This window comes from Somniosus microcephalus, chromosome 12 (genome assembly GCF_052327205.1).
Source record: "Somniosus microcephalus isolate GS21.2 chromosome 12, FLI_Smic_1.0, whole genome shotgun sequence".
In the NCBI taxonomy this organism is placed as follows: domain Eukaryota; kingdom Metazoa; phylum Chordata; class Chondrichthyes; order Squaliformes; family Somniosidae; genus Somniosus; species Somniosus microcephalus.
In genome coordinates, this window is record NC_140998.1 from 128,899,102 (window position 1) to 128,914,379 (window position 15,278).

At 43.5% G+C, this 15,278-nt stretch overlaps 1 protein-coding gene across 18 annotated transcripts in view; it reads right to left on the reverse strand.

Annotated features, from left to right (window-relative positions):
- LOC147109520 (alpha-(1,6)-fucosyltransferase) overlaps positions 1–15,278 on the reverse strand; it is a 993,309-nt gene that overhangs the window by 528,990 nt on the left and 449,041 nt on the right. For all 18 annotated transcript variants that reach the window (XM_086003552.1, XM_086003543.1, XM_086003541.1 and 15 more), the window contains one exon: positions 8,135–8,212. The gene's annotated coding sequence lies outside the window, so the exon portion shown is untranslated. The remainder of the gene's footprint in view (positions 1–8,134; positions 8,213–15,278) is intronic.

Here is a 15,278-nt window from a genome sequence, read left to right on the forward strand (position 1 = left end):
TGCTTAATAAAATATTAACAAAAAGCTCACATTCCAGTCTCAAGTTGGAGCACAAACGACCCCTTTCTGGCATGATGGTGCACATATGTAAACCGAATCCGCAAACTCCACTTAAGATTCAGGTAACTTTTTTGTAGTCAAAAAATCTCATTCATTCAGTGACAAACCAACTGTGTAAGGTACTGATACTAAATTGCATCTCCTAATATATCTGTCATAATAGCTTGTGTGGGATCTCGACTGGATTTTGTGGCTATGTTTTGACACTTATAGGGTGCAGCACATTAACATAACTGGCAAACATTAAGTGACTGCAGTCCAAAGCTGTACACTAAAGACTTATGAATATAGAAAATGGTAACGTCAGAGCAAATGCTGTTCTCATATCAGTTCCAAACTCGAGTCAAGAGAGAATCAAAGAGTAAGGGATCAATGCCCAATACATTTTGACTGGAAGTTAAGGTTTGCATTTTAAATATTCTCAGAAAGTACTAACTTTTTAAAATAACACTGTGTGTAATGAAGAATGTAAGAAAGTATGGGCTGAAAAAGGTAATTCAGCCCATCAAACCTATTCTTTCCACAGACCTTGAATAATCCAGTCCACTTAATACAAAATTCTCTCCTACCCCAAAGATAAACCAAACAAAACTCTTGAATACCTACGTCACCTTATATCTTACATGTTACCCCATGACCTTGCCATGGATACTTCCAATATCCGAGGAGCTCATCATGCTCCATACAGCACTCAAGTATGTATCCAGTTAACATCCAGTTTTGTTCCTGACCAGACATTCACCCAGCATTTCTAAAGGTATTAATCAATACAGAATTAACAAATTGGCTGAGAGTCTAATCCACATATCCGATACTGGGTGGGGAGGGAAGTAATCTAATCTCAAATCAGACTTGCTAATATATTTATGCCCTCCAGTTCTGCACTCAGTGCAAATGAAATAACCCGCTTAGATCAGACTTATCCATTCCTCTCACTGCACAGGATTACAGCCATAGTGCTTCACACACCAGGATGAAATCTGGCAATGTGGCAACTGTTAGATCAACAGAGTTGAAAATGGTCATGTTATGAATGAGGCACTGATGCACAGGGCAGCATAAAAAGCATGGTTCCTCAGGTGGCAAAGTCTTGTCAGGCAATGAGCTCAAGTTAAGTGCTTCCCTTCAGGAAGAGGGAGAAAGCTGAGATTATAGAATAGGCATCATAGAGAAGGTTGCCTGCTCAGCCTTTCTCCAAGGAATGTCACATGTTGTGTGCCATGCAGGGGGTTGAGGGGAGAAGCTTGGAACAAAAACGGAAGAGAAATCTGAGCTTATGAATGGTCCTCACTAATTCTTCAAAATATCTTCTGCATTGTTACAGCAGCTAATGCCTGGAACTTATTTTATTCTATATATTGTATGAGTGCACAACAGATTGGCACTGATACCAAAAGTATTGAACTAATTGTTCAAACACCATAACCACTCCTCAGTTAAGTGTTGGGATTTCTTCAGTGAATGGCTGTTGTTCTGCCCTGTAACTGTTCTTGATCTGAATGCAGTATAACTTGCACATCTAGGGTCGACAACCCTCCAGGCTAGTCCAGGAGTCTCCAGGAATTAAAGATTAATCTCCCGGACACTGCTGTAAACAACTCAGGAGAAAAATCATAAGTGCATTAAAAATATCGTGATTTAAAAAAAATTCTTTGAGCATTCTTGTTTATTAGCTATAAAAATATTGAAAATGGCAAAAAGGCTGTTTGACTGGGCAGTGTGGTTGGAGGCGGGAGGTCATAAGAACATAAGAATGAGGAGCAGGAGTAGGCCATACGGCCCCTCGAGCCTGCTCCTCCATTCAATAGGATCACGGCTGATCTTAGACCTTAACTCCACTTTCCCACCCGATCCCCATATCCCTTGATTCCCCTAGAATCCAACCATCTATCTACCTCAGCCTTGAACATACTCAATGATTCAGCACCCACAGCCCTCTGGGGTAGAGAATTCCAAAGATTCACAACCCTCTGAGTGAAGAAATTTCTCCTCATCGCAGTCTTAAATGGCCGACCCCTTGGGTTGGCAAGCTGTAACTAGTGGGGTACCGCAAGGATCAGTGCTTGGGCCTCAGCTATTTACAATCTACATCAATGATTTGATGAGGGGACCAAATGTAATATATCAAGTTTGCTGATAATACAAAGCTAGGTGGGAATGTAAGTTGTGAGGAGGATGCAAAGAGGCTTCAAGGGGATATAGACAGGCTAAGTGAATGGGCAAGAGCAAGGCACATGGAATATAATGTGGAGAAATGTGAAGTTACCCACTTTGATAGGAAAAATAGAAAAGCAGAGCATTTTTTAAATGATGAGAGACTGGGAAATGTTGGTGTTTAGAGGGACCTGGGTGTCCTTGCACATGAATCACCGAAAGTTAACATGCAGGTACAGCAAGCAATTAGGAAAGCAAATGGTATGTTGGCCTTTATTACAAGAGGATTTGAGTATAAGAGTAAGGACGTCTTACTGCAATTATATAGGGCCCTGGTGACACCACACCTGGAGTATTGTGTACAGTTTTGTTCTTACCTAAGGAAGGATATACTTGCCATAGAGGGAGTGCAGCGAAGGTTCACCAGACTGGTTCCTGGGATGGGGGGATTGTCCTATGAGGAGAGATTGAGTAGACTAGGCCTCTATTCTCTAGAGTTTAGAAGAATGAGAGGTGATCTCATTGAAACATACAAAATTCTTACAGGGCTTGACAGGGTAGATGCAGGGAGGATGTTTCCCCTGGCTTGGGAGTCTAGAACCAGGGGTCACAGTCTCAGAATAAGGGGTCGGCCATTTAGGACCTTTTCACTCAGAGGATGGTGAATCTTTGGAATTCTCTACCCTAGAGGGCTGTGGAGGCTCAGTCATTGAGTATATTCAAGACAGAGATCGATAGATTTTTGAATATTAAGGGAAACAAGGGATATGGGGATAGTGCAGGAAAGTGGAGATGAGGTAGATGATCAGCCATGATCTTATTGAACTGCGGAGCAGGCTTGAAGAGCCAAATGGCCGACTCCTGCTCCTATTTCTTATGTTCTTATTCTGAAACTATGCCCCCTAGTTCTACACTCTCCAGCCAGGGCAAACAACCTCTCAGCATCTACCTTGTTAACATTCTGAGGAGGATTAAGGGGGGAAAATTCAGTTGCTTTGCGCCTCCCGTTAGTGCCAGGGCACAAAGCAACCAGCGCCCGGGCGTGGCGCCGCTAGCGTCTCCAGCGAAATTCAGCGGGAGGTTAGCGGTGGCGGTAGTGCCCTGCAGCGCTGTGCCTCTGGCAATGATGTAATCGCCTAGTGCAGCGCCCCGCTCATGCCCCTTGACCTGCCACCGGACGCTATGTCCGGCAGTGTCAGGGTGGCGTTTTTGCAGTTGGGGCGGCGATAATTAAAGGGCAGGTGACAGGCGGCCATTTTTTGGGGGCACCTGCCCCCTCTGGCCTCCCCCTGCAGGGTGCTGGCTGCGATCCATCAGCCCGGCACTCCTCTCGAGTGCCGGGCTCTTTTGCCGCTCACCGGTGGTTGAGCAGGGCCCCAGTGCGTGCTGTGCTAGGCCCCTCCCCTTTAATTAGGAGGGAGGGCTGTAGTACTGCGGCGCAGCGTGTCGATACGCGTGGCGATGCTGCACGTAGTGACGCGATATTCAATGGTAGCACCCCAAGAGGGAGGGGGAGCACTTCCAGTAGTGCCCCGCCTCCTGCTTGGGGTACTACCACTGAATTTTGGGCAAGGGGCGCTAACTTTTTCGGGGTGCTACTTTTAGTGCCCCAGCGAAGATATCGACCCAATGGGGGTGCGAGCCAATTATCCCCCCTATATGTTTCAATGAGATCATCTCTCATTCTTCTAAACTCCAGAGAGTATAGGCCCATTCTACTCAATCTCTCATCATAGGACAACCCTCTCGTCCTGTAGTGAACCTTCGTTGCACCCGCTCTAAAGCAAGTATGTTCTTCCTCAGATAGGGAGACCAAAACTGTGCACAGTACTCCATGTGTGTCTCACCAGAGCCCTGTATAATTGTAGTAAGACTTCCTTCCTCTTGTACTCCAACCCCCTTGCAATAAAGGCCAACATGCCATTTGCCTTCCTAATTGCTTGCTGTACCTGCATGCTAACTTTCTGTGTTTCCTGTACGAGGACACCCAAATCTCTCTGAACACCATCATTTCAGTTTCTCACCATTTAAAAAATATTTGTTTTTTCTATTCTTCCTACCAAAGTGAATAACCTCTCATTTCCCCACATTATACTCCATCTGCCACCTTATTGCCCACTCACTTAACCTGCCTATATCCCTTTGCAGGCTTTGTGTCCTCCTCATAGTTTACTTTCCCACCTAGCTTTGTATCGTCAGCAAACTTGGATACATTACACTCGGCCCCTTCATCTAAGTCATTAATATAGATTGTAAATAGCTGAGGCCCAAGCACGGATCCTTGTGGCACCCCACTAATTTCAGCCTGCCAACCGGAACCTGTTTATCCCTACTCTCAGTTTTCTGTCCGTTAACCAATCCTCTATCCATGCTAATACCTTCCCCCCAACCCCATGAGCCCTTACCTTGCATAGCAACCTTTTATGTGGCAGCTTATCAAATGCCTTTTAGAAATCCAAATATACTACATCCACTGGTTCCCCTTTATCTATCCTGCTAGTTGCATTCTCAAAAAACTCTAATAAATTTGTTAAACACGATTTCCCTTTCATAAAACCATGTCGACTCTGCCTAATCATATTATGATTTTCTAAGTGTCCTGTTACCACCTCCTTTTTAATGGATTCCAGCATTTTCCCCGATGACTGATGTCAGGCTAAATGGCCTGCAGTTCCCCGTTTTCTCTCTCCCTCCTTTCTTGAAAGCGGGGTTACATTTTCTACCTTCCAATCCGTTGAGACCGTTCTAGAATCTAGGGAATTTTGGAAGATCACAAGTGATGAAACCTCCAAGAATATGTTTAACCAGAGTTGGGAACCCAGAGCATTGATAGAAACTGCAGATGGTACATGATGCAATGTCGCATCATAGGCACCAGGTGCAAACTCCATTCAGACCCTGTGCTAATGCTACAACAGAAGGAGAACAAGTTATTAATGTGCTAACTACATCTTAATTGTATCTCTGTACGCCACTAACATGAGAAACACATGATGAAAACAGAAATAAACCAAGTGAAAAACCAGCCACTCGTGGGCACTCGGCTTCAGAGACATTCCTGCAATCGGACAACACAGTGCATTCGTTTACATTTTCTTCTGACTCATTTGCTTACTGTAGCATCCTTTAATACAAGTCTTGTATTTTTCCAGCCTCAACAGAAGTATTATTTAATACAGCACTGCCCGGTCTCTCTCCTCTCTATCTCCCCCTCCTAAGCATGTCAGCTGTACACGTTCTGTAATTACTCACCACTTTTGAGAGAGTGCTCTCATGGACCATCAGGAAAAAGCTTTCAGGATCCCCAGAGCATCCACTTTGCAAAAGATCAAAAATCCTTTGTGATTATAAACCCTGGCTGACTCCTGATTCCTGCAGCCTCTGCTCAGTCAGTTGAGGCATGCAAATGGAGATCTGGACTGCACCACACGGACACAGTACCACTTAGACTGCTCTGTCTTGTTACCATTATTGCACCAACACAACTCAACACCAAACAAGACGACAAAAGCCCATCAAGCTCTCTTTTGAAGCAAGTCACTTAATTTGATCTCCATTAAAGCCTTTTATGAAATATTATGCCATGATTACATATCATTTTTTTTTTAAAGTAACTCACAGCCAGAATTACCCCTTAATCTTATAAAACCATGTAGTGTGCTGGAAATTAATAGCAATCTGAGCAGCAATATCCTTTTTGTGACAGACTAGATTGCCAATATCATTAATTCAATATCAAACACCTGGAACTCAGTCAAAAATGTCCCCTTTTTTGCCATCAGTATAGGCATTAATGAAAAGGAGAGTTAAACAACTTTTGATCAGATGCTGATCAAGAAAACTTATGTATGGAAATTCGGCAGCTGTTGAAGGTGTGGAACCCTGCAATGATCACAGAACAATTCCTCTCCAACGCCAGCCATTCCTAAGTATTTAGGAAAAAGGGTAACCAGTAAAATAGAAATCTTGCTGCCTCCAGGTTTGTTTTGCTGTGACAATAGTTGCATTGTTGTAGGAGAGCTCAACAACAACTTGCATTTATATAGCGCCTTTAACGTAGTAAAACATTCCAAGGCGCTTCACAGGAGCGTTATCAAACAAGATTTGACACTGGGCCACATAAGGAGATATTAGGACAGACTCGGTCAAAGAGGTAGGTTGTAATGAGCATCTTAAAGAAGGTAGAGAGGCGGAGAGGTTTAGGGAGGGAATTCGAGAGCTTATAGCCTAAGCAGCTGATGGCACGGCTGCCAATGGTGGAGCAATGAAAATCCAGAAAAGGGCCAGAATTGTAGGAGCGCAGAGATCTCAGAAGGTTGTAGGCAATGTTCTCACTAATTCTTTTGGGTGCGCATGCCCGAAACTTAACATTTAAAAGCCGATCCCGGGCTGCGTGGGACTGGCAGAGAGCTGCACGGCAAGTAGGGCTGGAGTAGGTTACAGAGATAGAAAGAGACGAGGCCATGGAGGAATTTGAAAAGAACGATGAGAATTTTAAAATCAAGGCGTTGCCGAACTGGGAGTCAATGTAGGTCAGCGAGCACAGGGGTGATGGATGAACAGGACCTGGTTCGAGTTAGGATACAGACAGCAAAGTTTTGGATAAGCTCGCATTTATGGAGGGTGCGAGGTGGGAGACCTGCCAGGAGAGCTTTGGAAAAGTCCAGTCTAGAAGTAACAAAGGCATGGATGAGGGTTTCAGCAGTGGATCAGTTGAGGCAGTGGTGGAGACAGGCGATGTTACGGAGGTGGAAGTAGGCAGTCTTGGTGATGGAGAGGATATGGGGTCGGAAGTTCAATCTAAGAATACACAGTTTGCAATCTCCTGTTACTGAACCCAGATACTTTTCATCTCTGGGCTCCTCCCAATCGCAGTATCAGAACTTTCAAGAAAGTGAGCAGCACAGAGGCAGGGGCAGGGATCCAACATGCATTGTGAAAAAACAGATACTCCGTACCTCAGTGTTTCAAAATTTTCTTCATCATATTTATATATTTACAGGATTTATATAATGAAAAACCAGGAAAGAGGAATACAGCAGAGATATTACACCGTGGATCACTGATGAGAGAACCTGATAACTGAAGAGAATACAGCAATAAAAGTGCATTTACATTGCAACTGCAGCCCCAGTGCAACAGTGATACTATAGTTACGGTGCAAACTCAGCCTGAATCCGAAGTCAAGGCCCGACCTAATATGGGGCTGAAGAGGAGTGAGAGCTCTTGAAGCAGGAGTCTCACTCCTCTTCAGAGTCAGTTCAAGCCTTCAAACTCGATCTGCACCCTTGTTAAACCTGGAATGTGTATGAAATGTCAGTCCAAGGGAAACAGGGCACAGAAAGACAGTGTATTCAAAAATTGTGTTTAAATCAGTAAGCAAGGGTGAACACAACATTCTTTTTATTTAAAATTCCCTTTCCCAGCATCAAGACCAAGATCACACACCGTTTCCCAAGCTGAGACACTGGACAGATAATTGCTCCCAGGCAACTGGCACTGGTCTCTTGAGCTGGCCACCAGGAGGAGCAAGAAATTGGCCGAGGAGAGCAGGCAAGGATCAGCCCTCCCACTTGGGGAGCATTCAGGCTCCACTCGCTCAACCTGGTACAGTTGAGAGCAGGAGGTCGTCGGGTGGGAATGGGAGCTGCCACTGCAAATCTGCATTCTCCCAACTTGTTGAAGTCGCTGCCTTCAACTCATGAAAACATGTAAAACAAAGTGTGTATTTTATCCGCTGAAGCTAATGCTTTTGACAGATTTATCAGTAGGAGGGTTCGATTTGCCTCTTTAAATTAAGCCATTAAAAGGGCCCATGAGTTGTAAAACTGCAACACAATAATTCCAGCGAAGCTGCAAAGCTTTAATTCAGCAGAAAGCGCTTTACTCTCCACCTCCTCCCTTCAAGAAAACGCATTACCTTTTAGTCTTGGGATATTTTCTTATCTTCAGATGCAGAAAGCACAAGACACCTCTCTGCAGGCAGGGTGTTCTTTGACTGCAAAGAAAAAGAGAGGCTGCATTATATATTAATGCTGACAACAAGAGATAAAACTCTTCAGCAAGAATTGCAACTCCAGCAAACAGATAGGAACATCATTTCAATGCACTCACATTCTTTGAAGAGGAGAGAAAAGAAAAACAACTTGGTTTAAAATATTTCATTTACATCCTTAAATTCTTCAAGAGAAATCTTTGGGTTTTCTTTCTCCTCCAATTCCTTCAACATCCATCCTCACCACTTTATCAGTTCTAATGAGACTTTTTGTCAATTATGTGGAGGAGAGGCGCAGAATTCAGGAGCCAATTTCAGCAGACGGATTATGTGGTGATTAAAGCTTTGAAAAATGACTTGGATTTGCTTCAGAATAATTCCATGCAGCTAACAAAGGGATCCCAACGGATTGTTGGAACAGGTGAAGGAAAAAAAAATGAACCTGCCAAAAATGAACCAATAAATACCACATCTGGCTCTCCTGGGCCTGGACTAAAGCTTTGTTCAATTAATGTTTTGTTTTCCATTAAACTTGACTGGAATGAGAAGCAGGATGAAGAGCAATAACACACAGCACAATCTATATCAATGATTTGGATGAGGGGACTAAATGTAACATTTCCAAATTTGCTGATGATACAAAGCTAGGTGGCAGTGTCAGTTACAAAGAGGATGTGAAGAAGCTTCAGGGGGATCTCGACAGGCTCAGTGAGTGGGCGAGAACATGGCAGATGGAATATAATGTGGATAAATGTGAAGTTATCCACTTTGGTAGAAAAAACAGAAAGGCAGAGTATTTCCTAAATGGTGAAAGATTGGGGAATGCAGATGCTCAAAGGGACCTGGGTGTCCTTGTACATGAGTCACTGAAAGTGAATGTGCAGGTGCAGCAAGCCATTAGGAAGGCAAATGGTATGCTGGCCTTCATTACAAGAGGATTTGAGTAAAGAAGTCTTACTCCAATTATATAGGGCCTTGGTGAGACTGGAGTACTGTGTACAATTTTGGTCGTCTTACCTAAGGAAGGATATATTGCCATAGAGGGAGTGCAACAAAGGTTCACGAGATTGATTCCTGGGATAGTGGGACTGTCGTATGAGAAGAGATTGAGTAAACTAGGGCCTGTATTCTCTTGCATTCAGAAGAATGAGAGGGGATCTCATTGAAGCATACAAAATTATTACAGGGCTTGATAGGATGGATGCTAGGAGAATGTTTCCCTTGGCTGGGAGTCTAGAACCAGGGGCCACAGCCTCAAGATAAAGGGTAGGCCATTCAGGACTGAGATGAGAAGAAATCTCTTCACACAGAGGGTGGTGAATCTTTGGAATTCTCTACCCCAGAGGCTGTGGAGGCTCAGTCATTGGGTATATTTAAAACAGAAGTCGATAGATTTCTGACTAGTAAAGGCATCAAGGGACATGGCTATAGGGCCGGTGAATGGAGTTGAGGCAGAAGATCAGCCATGATCTCATTGAATGGCGGAGCAGGCTCAAAGGGCCGAATGGCCTACTCCTGCTCCTATTTCTTATGTTCTTATGTGTAGTCTCTGGAGAATCCTCAGCTCTCTTGGACTGTGCCACTGCCATGTGCAGCATGGTCATTCTGACAAGACTACATCCTAACAGTTTGATTCAACTCCTTAACCTTCATCGTTCTGGAGCTGGGAGGTCGGGCTTGCAGGCCATCCCACCGTGTCTGCCACTGCCAATCTCATCCCCATTCTCAGCTAGCAAGAAAAGTGTGCTCTTCCTGAGGTTAGACAGTGGTGCATCTGGGACCCACAGGCTGCTGTCCAGTGGAGAACAGATAGATTTTATCAGGTGCCTGAGGAAGTCCAATCCCAGTGTGAAGCCTACAGTGCAGCCAGCCTATGTAACTGGATCAGATAAAAGCTAATAACTCCCCAAAATTAGGTTTAAATTTCTGAGAATTATCACTTCAGTTAAATAATTTTAAATATTTATTTTCCTTGTTTATTGGTTCACACTGTCATTGCCTATGCAGAGAAGAAATTATCCTCACCACATTAACTCAGCAACAGGCATTGAGCTCCAAGGCCCACATTGGCCACAGCAATAAGCCTAATAACAACCCAACTCTGAACCAGTTGATTTGAACTCCTAACACTAGTTTTTACCATGTCTTCCTGGCCTTGGGGAATCTGGCCATTTTACCTTTTATGCTGCCACCTGCTGCATGAGCCCTGGGATTTTGGTAGCCAAAAGCACTAGCGCAATATACATGTGACTTTCCAAACCTTTTTTTAAAGAAAGGTCACAGGAAAAAGTATTTGTCACACCCCTTGTGCATGAAAATCAAAAAAGATCACAGCAAAACAATACATGGCTTCTCCAGCCCTTCTCCCTCCACTGACAAAAAAACGGCTTGACAAAAAATTGCGGTCGGCGCGTATCTCCGGAGTACGGCGCCGACCTGCGGAAAGAATATGCGCCAACTGATGGTGGCCCTCCCGTGTGAACCTGCGCTCCGACGCCGCGAGGCGGAGGGCAGCGTAACGGCCCATGGATCCCGGGGACGCAGCCTGTGCGGAAGCGTACCTGGGATCACGTGGGCCTGTTCCTCCAATCAGAAAACAGATCGTCATTCATTTGTTTAAATTACTGCAGCCTTTAAAGTACTATCAGATTTAGCTTTTATCGTGGGAATCCAATTTATTACTCATAATTCCCACAAATACTGTGCACTGTGCAGAAAGTTATGAAATTTTTTTTTACAAAACCTACAGCTTTAATATATATTAGGATTGCTTCTCATTAAAGTTTTTAAGCCATTTAATTAAAAATAAAAGCATTTTTTCATCTCGGGTATCCCCTAACGGGGTGGAAACAGGCCCTGTGCCCGTTTCCACCAGCCGTAAAAATTTTTGTACGTAATTGCTGGGCAGTTGTTGGGTAAATAGCTCAACTCTGCCCAGCAATGAGGTTTATGGAGGCGGAGCGGATGGCTTGTCAACGCGTACGGTGTATGTGAATGGTACAATCACTCCCTGATCTCCTTTAAAATGGTGCAATCACTCCCTGATCTCCTTTAAAATGGTGCAATCACTCCCTGATCTCCTTTAAAATGGTGCAATCACTCCTCGATCTCCCTGATCTCCTTTAAAATGGTACAATCACTCCCTGATCTCCTTTAAAATGGTGCAATCACTCTCGGAACCCCTTTAAAATGGTGCAATCACTCCCTGATCTCCTTTAAAATGGTGCAATCACCCTCAGAACCCCTTTAAAATGGTGCAATCACTCCCTGATCTCCTTTAAAATGGTGCAATCACTCCCTGATCTCCTTTAAAATGGTGCAATCACTCCCTGATCTCCTTTAAAATGGTGCAATCACTCCTCGATCTCCCTGATCTCCTTTAAAATGGTACAATCACTCCCTGATCTCCTTTAAAATGGTGCAATCACTCTCGGAACCCCTTTAAAATGGTGCAATCACTCCCTGATCTCCTTTAAAATGGTGCAATCACCCTCAGAACCCCTTTAAAATGGTGCAATCACTCCCTGATCTCCTTTAAAATGGTGCAATCACTCCCTGATCGCCTTTAAAATGGTGCAATCACTCCCTGATCTCCTTTAAAATGGTGCAATCACTCTCGGAACCCCTTTAAAATGGTGCAATCACTCTCAGAACCCCTTTAAAATGGTGCAATCACTCTCGAAACCCCTTTAAAATGGTACAATCACTCCCTGATCTCCTTTAAAATGGTGCAATCACCCTCGGAACCCCTTTAAAATGGTGCAATCACTCTCGGAACCCCTTTGCCAACAGCTGAGCTTCATTATTACAAATCTCTCATTAGAATAAACTTTTCACCTGGTCTAACCTGAAGCCCCATTCAAGGTGGTGAAACTCGGCAAGCTGATGCCCAAACTGGAACACACCATCTGTCAGTTCCCGGGGGTTTGCAATCGTCCTGTTTGGCTTATACATGTATATGTTGGGACTGGCCTGTCTTGGCTGCACAAGAGTCTTGTCTTGAAAAGCAGTGCGAGGAACAACCCAGTCAAGTGTGTTCTAATCATGAAAGTGGAGATTAATTTTTGCTCGGGGTAACGAATAGAGCAGAACGAGAAACAAAAGGGAGAGTCACCTACAGTATTCTGATGAAGCCAATGGCTGGCTTGAATGTTATGGGCACAGGCTCAATGCTAATTCAAAATACAGATTTTTAATCTCAAATAAATGTTTATCGTCCCCAAAAAACCCAAAAAGAAACCTTCAAACCAACTTCATAGCTCATCCAGCGTCTTGATTCAGCGGGCCAGTGTCCTTGTTTAAAAAGCCCCACAGGAGTTCACAAACATGAAATCCATTGTTTAGATGGGGTGGATATTTTTTGGACAATAAGATGGTTTCATGCTGCCAAGACCACAAAATGACCAAGCTTGTGTTGACGATATGATTTATAAACCTAAATCCAGATTAACAACAAAATGATGACTCCAGCATTACATTAACTTAATTTGAGGTTTGGATTCTTATTCAATTTTTGTGCATGACTAGTACATCTAAACGGCATTTGAACAAAGTCCACTACCATCAATCATCACCATTGGTGAAAGGAACAATACAGTTTCTTAAATTAAACTTCAAACATAGATTCACAGCAGCTGGGACGTGAAGGTAGCATGAAAAGTTAAGAAGGCTGTTAAAAAAATGCATATGAGATCCTTGGCTTTATAAATAAAAGCATTTGGTCCAAAAGCAAGGAAGTTATGGTCAACCTTTTCAAATCATTTGTTAAACCTCAGCTTGAGTATTGTGCCAAATTTTGAACACCACACTTGAGGAATGGATGTTAAGATCTTGGAGAGGGTGCAGAGGAAATTTACTAGAATGATACCAGGGATGAGGAACTTCAGTTACATGAAGAGACTGGAGAAGCTTGGATTGTTCCCCTTAGGACAGAGAAGGCTAAGGGAAGATTCAATAACAGTGTTCAAATAACGGTGTTTAGGGGGTTTTGACAGAGTAAATAAGGAAAAACTGTTTTCACTGGCAGGAGGGTTGGCAACCAGAGGACTCACATTTAAGATAATTGGTAAAAGAACCAGGGGGGAGATGAGGAGAAATTTCTTTGCGCAGCGAGTTAATGATGATCTGGAATGCACTGCCTGATGGAAGCAAATTCAATAGGAACTTTCAAATGGGAATTGGATAAATACTTGAAAAGGAACGATTTGCAGGGTTATGGTGAAAGAGCAGGTTAGTGAGACTAATTAGATGGCACTTTCAAAGAGCCGGCACAGGCACGATGGGTCGAACAGCCTCCTCTGTGCTGTATGATTCTATGAAGCTGGTATCTTATAAGCTGCGGTCCCTGTTAATTATTATGGTCACTATTGTAGGAAAGAACTTGCATTTATATAGCGCCTCGTCACATCCTCAGGACATTCCAAAGAGCTTTTAAATGGATTGATTAATTTTGAAGTGTTGTTTATTGCACTGAAGTAAAAGTTCAGCATTGCAGTTTTCAAAAAGATTTGAATAAAAAGGAATGTAAATATTGGAAACTGAAATAAAGACAGAAGCCACTCTGATCTAATGAAGCAATGTTAAATTACACGTGCAGATCCTAACATGCTATGCAATTCCAGTATTTTTCAATTATAAATTCAGTAGCATTGATCAACCTTCACCAGCTCATCATTTTGTAAAACAGCAAAACCTAAAACCTTGTAGGATGCCACCACAAATCACAACAGTGATGATAGTGACTGTAACCTGATCCAAAATATGAAATCCATAGATGCTAACCAGAACCAATTACATCTGCAGAAGTTCCCTGTGATGATACCCAGATAATAGGCTTGGGGGAGGATTTCAAATATTACACAGCTTGTAGAAAATACTGTAACAATTGCTTCAGTAGCTTCATGTTTTGACCAAGTGTGTCTGAAGTGTCCAGAAACCCATCACCACGACTAAATCTCTCCAAACCAAACTACTAAGATATGCACATAAGTAGAATTTTTATTTGTCCAATACAGAGTATGCATTCTCTCCCCAAACAGACACACCCCACCGTAACCAATCCCCAAACAGACACACCCCACCGTAACCAATCCCCAAACAGACACGCCCCACCGTAACCAATCCCCAAACAGACACGCCCCACCGTAACCAATCCCCAAACAGACACACCCCACCGTAACCAATCCCCAAACAGACACACCCCACCGTAACCAATCCCCAAACAGACACACCCCACCGTAACCAATCCCCAAACAGACACACCCCACCGTAACCAATCCCCAAACAGACACACCCCACCGTAACCAATCCCCAAACAGACACACCCCACCGTAACCAATCCCCAAACAGACACACCCCACCGTAACCAATCCCCAAACAGACACACCCCAACGTCACCAATCCCAGAGACCTTGGGCTTAGGTTGGCGAAAGCCAAATCTTCCAGACGTTCACATGTGCATCGAGGCACAGCTGAACGTTAACCTGCTGTGTAGCTTCCCTACAGATTACTGCTGTGCTTCTCCTTTTTTGTCTCACTAGGACTACCCTGCACATTAAAGGATTAACTTGCAATCTTATCTGGAGCCAGTTTCAGCCGCCAATTACTATTGTAGCTCTCCAAGTCCCAACAATGAGACAGATTGGCTGGTCTGTCATCAACAGCACCCTCAACTATTGCGGATCTGTCTGTTACAGGCATTAGATTACCAATCCTAACACAGAGGATTGACTTGGTTCCAATCTCCCATCACCAGGCATGTCATCTTGAAACCTATAGTATCCAAAGAGACCTCACTTCATTTTACATTCCAAAAGCCTTGAGCTTTACATGCATTCTGAGACTTTAACCAATTGTATACTTGATTGCAGAGCAAGTAGAGGCAGAAAAATGGCTAATCTCTCAATTTCAAATCTCTGCGTTACAGGAACACATCTGTCATAACAAGTTGCATTTATATAGCGCCTTTAATGTAGTAAAACGTCCCAAGGCTCTTCACAGGAGCGTTATAATTTTTTTTTGGCAAGGATCGAGAGAGATATTAGGACTGGTGACCAAAAGCTTAATCAAA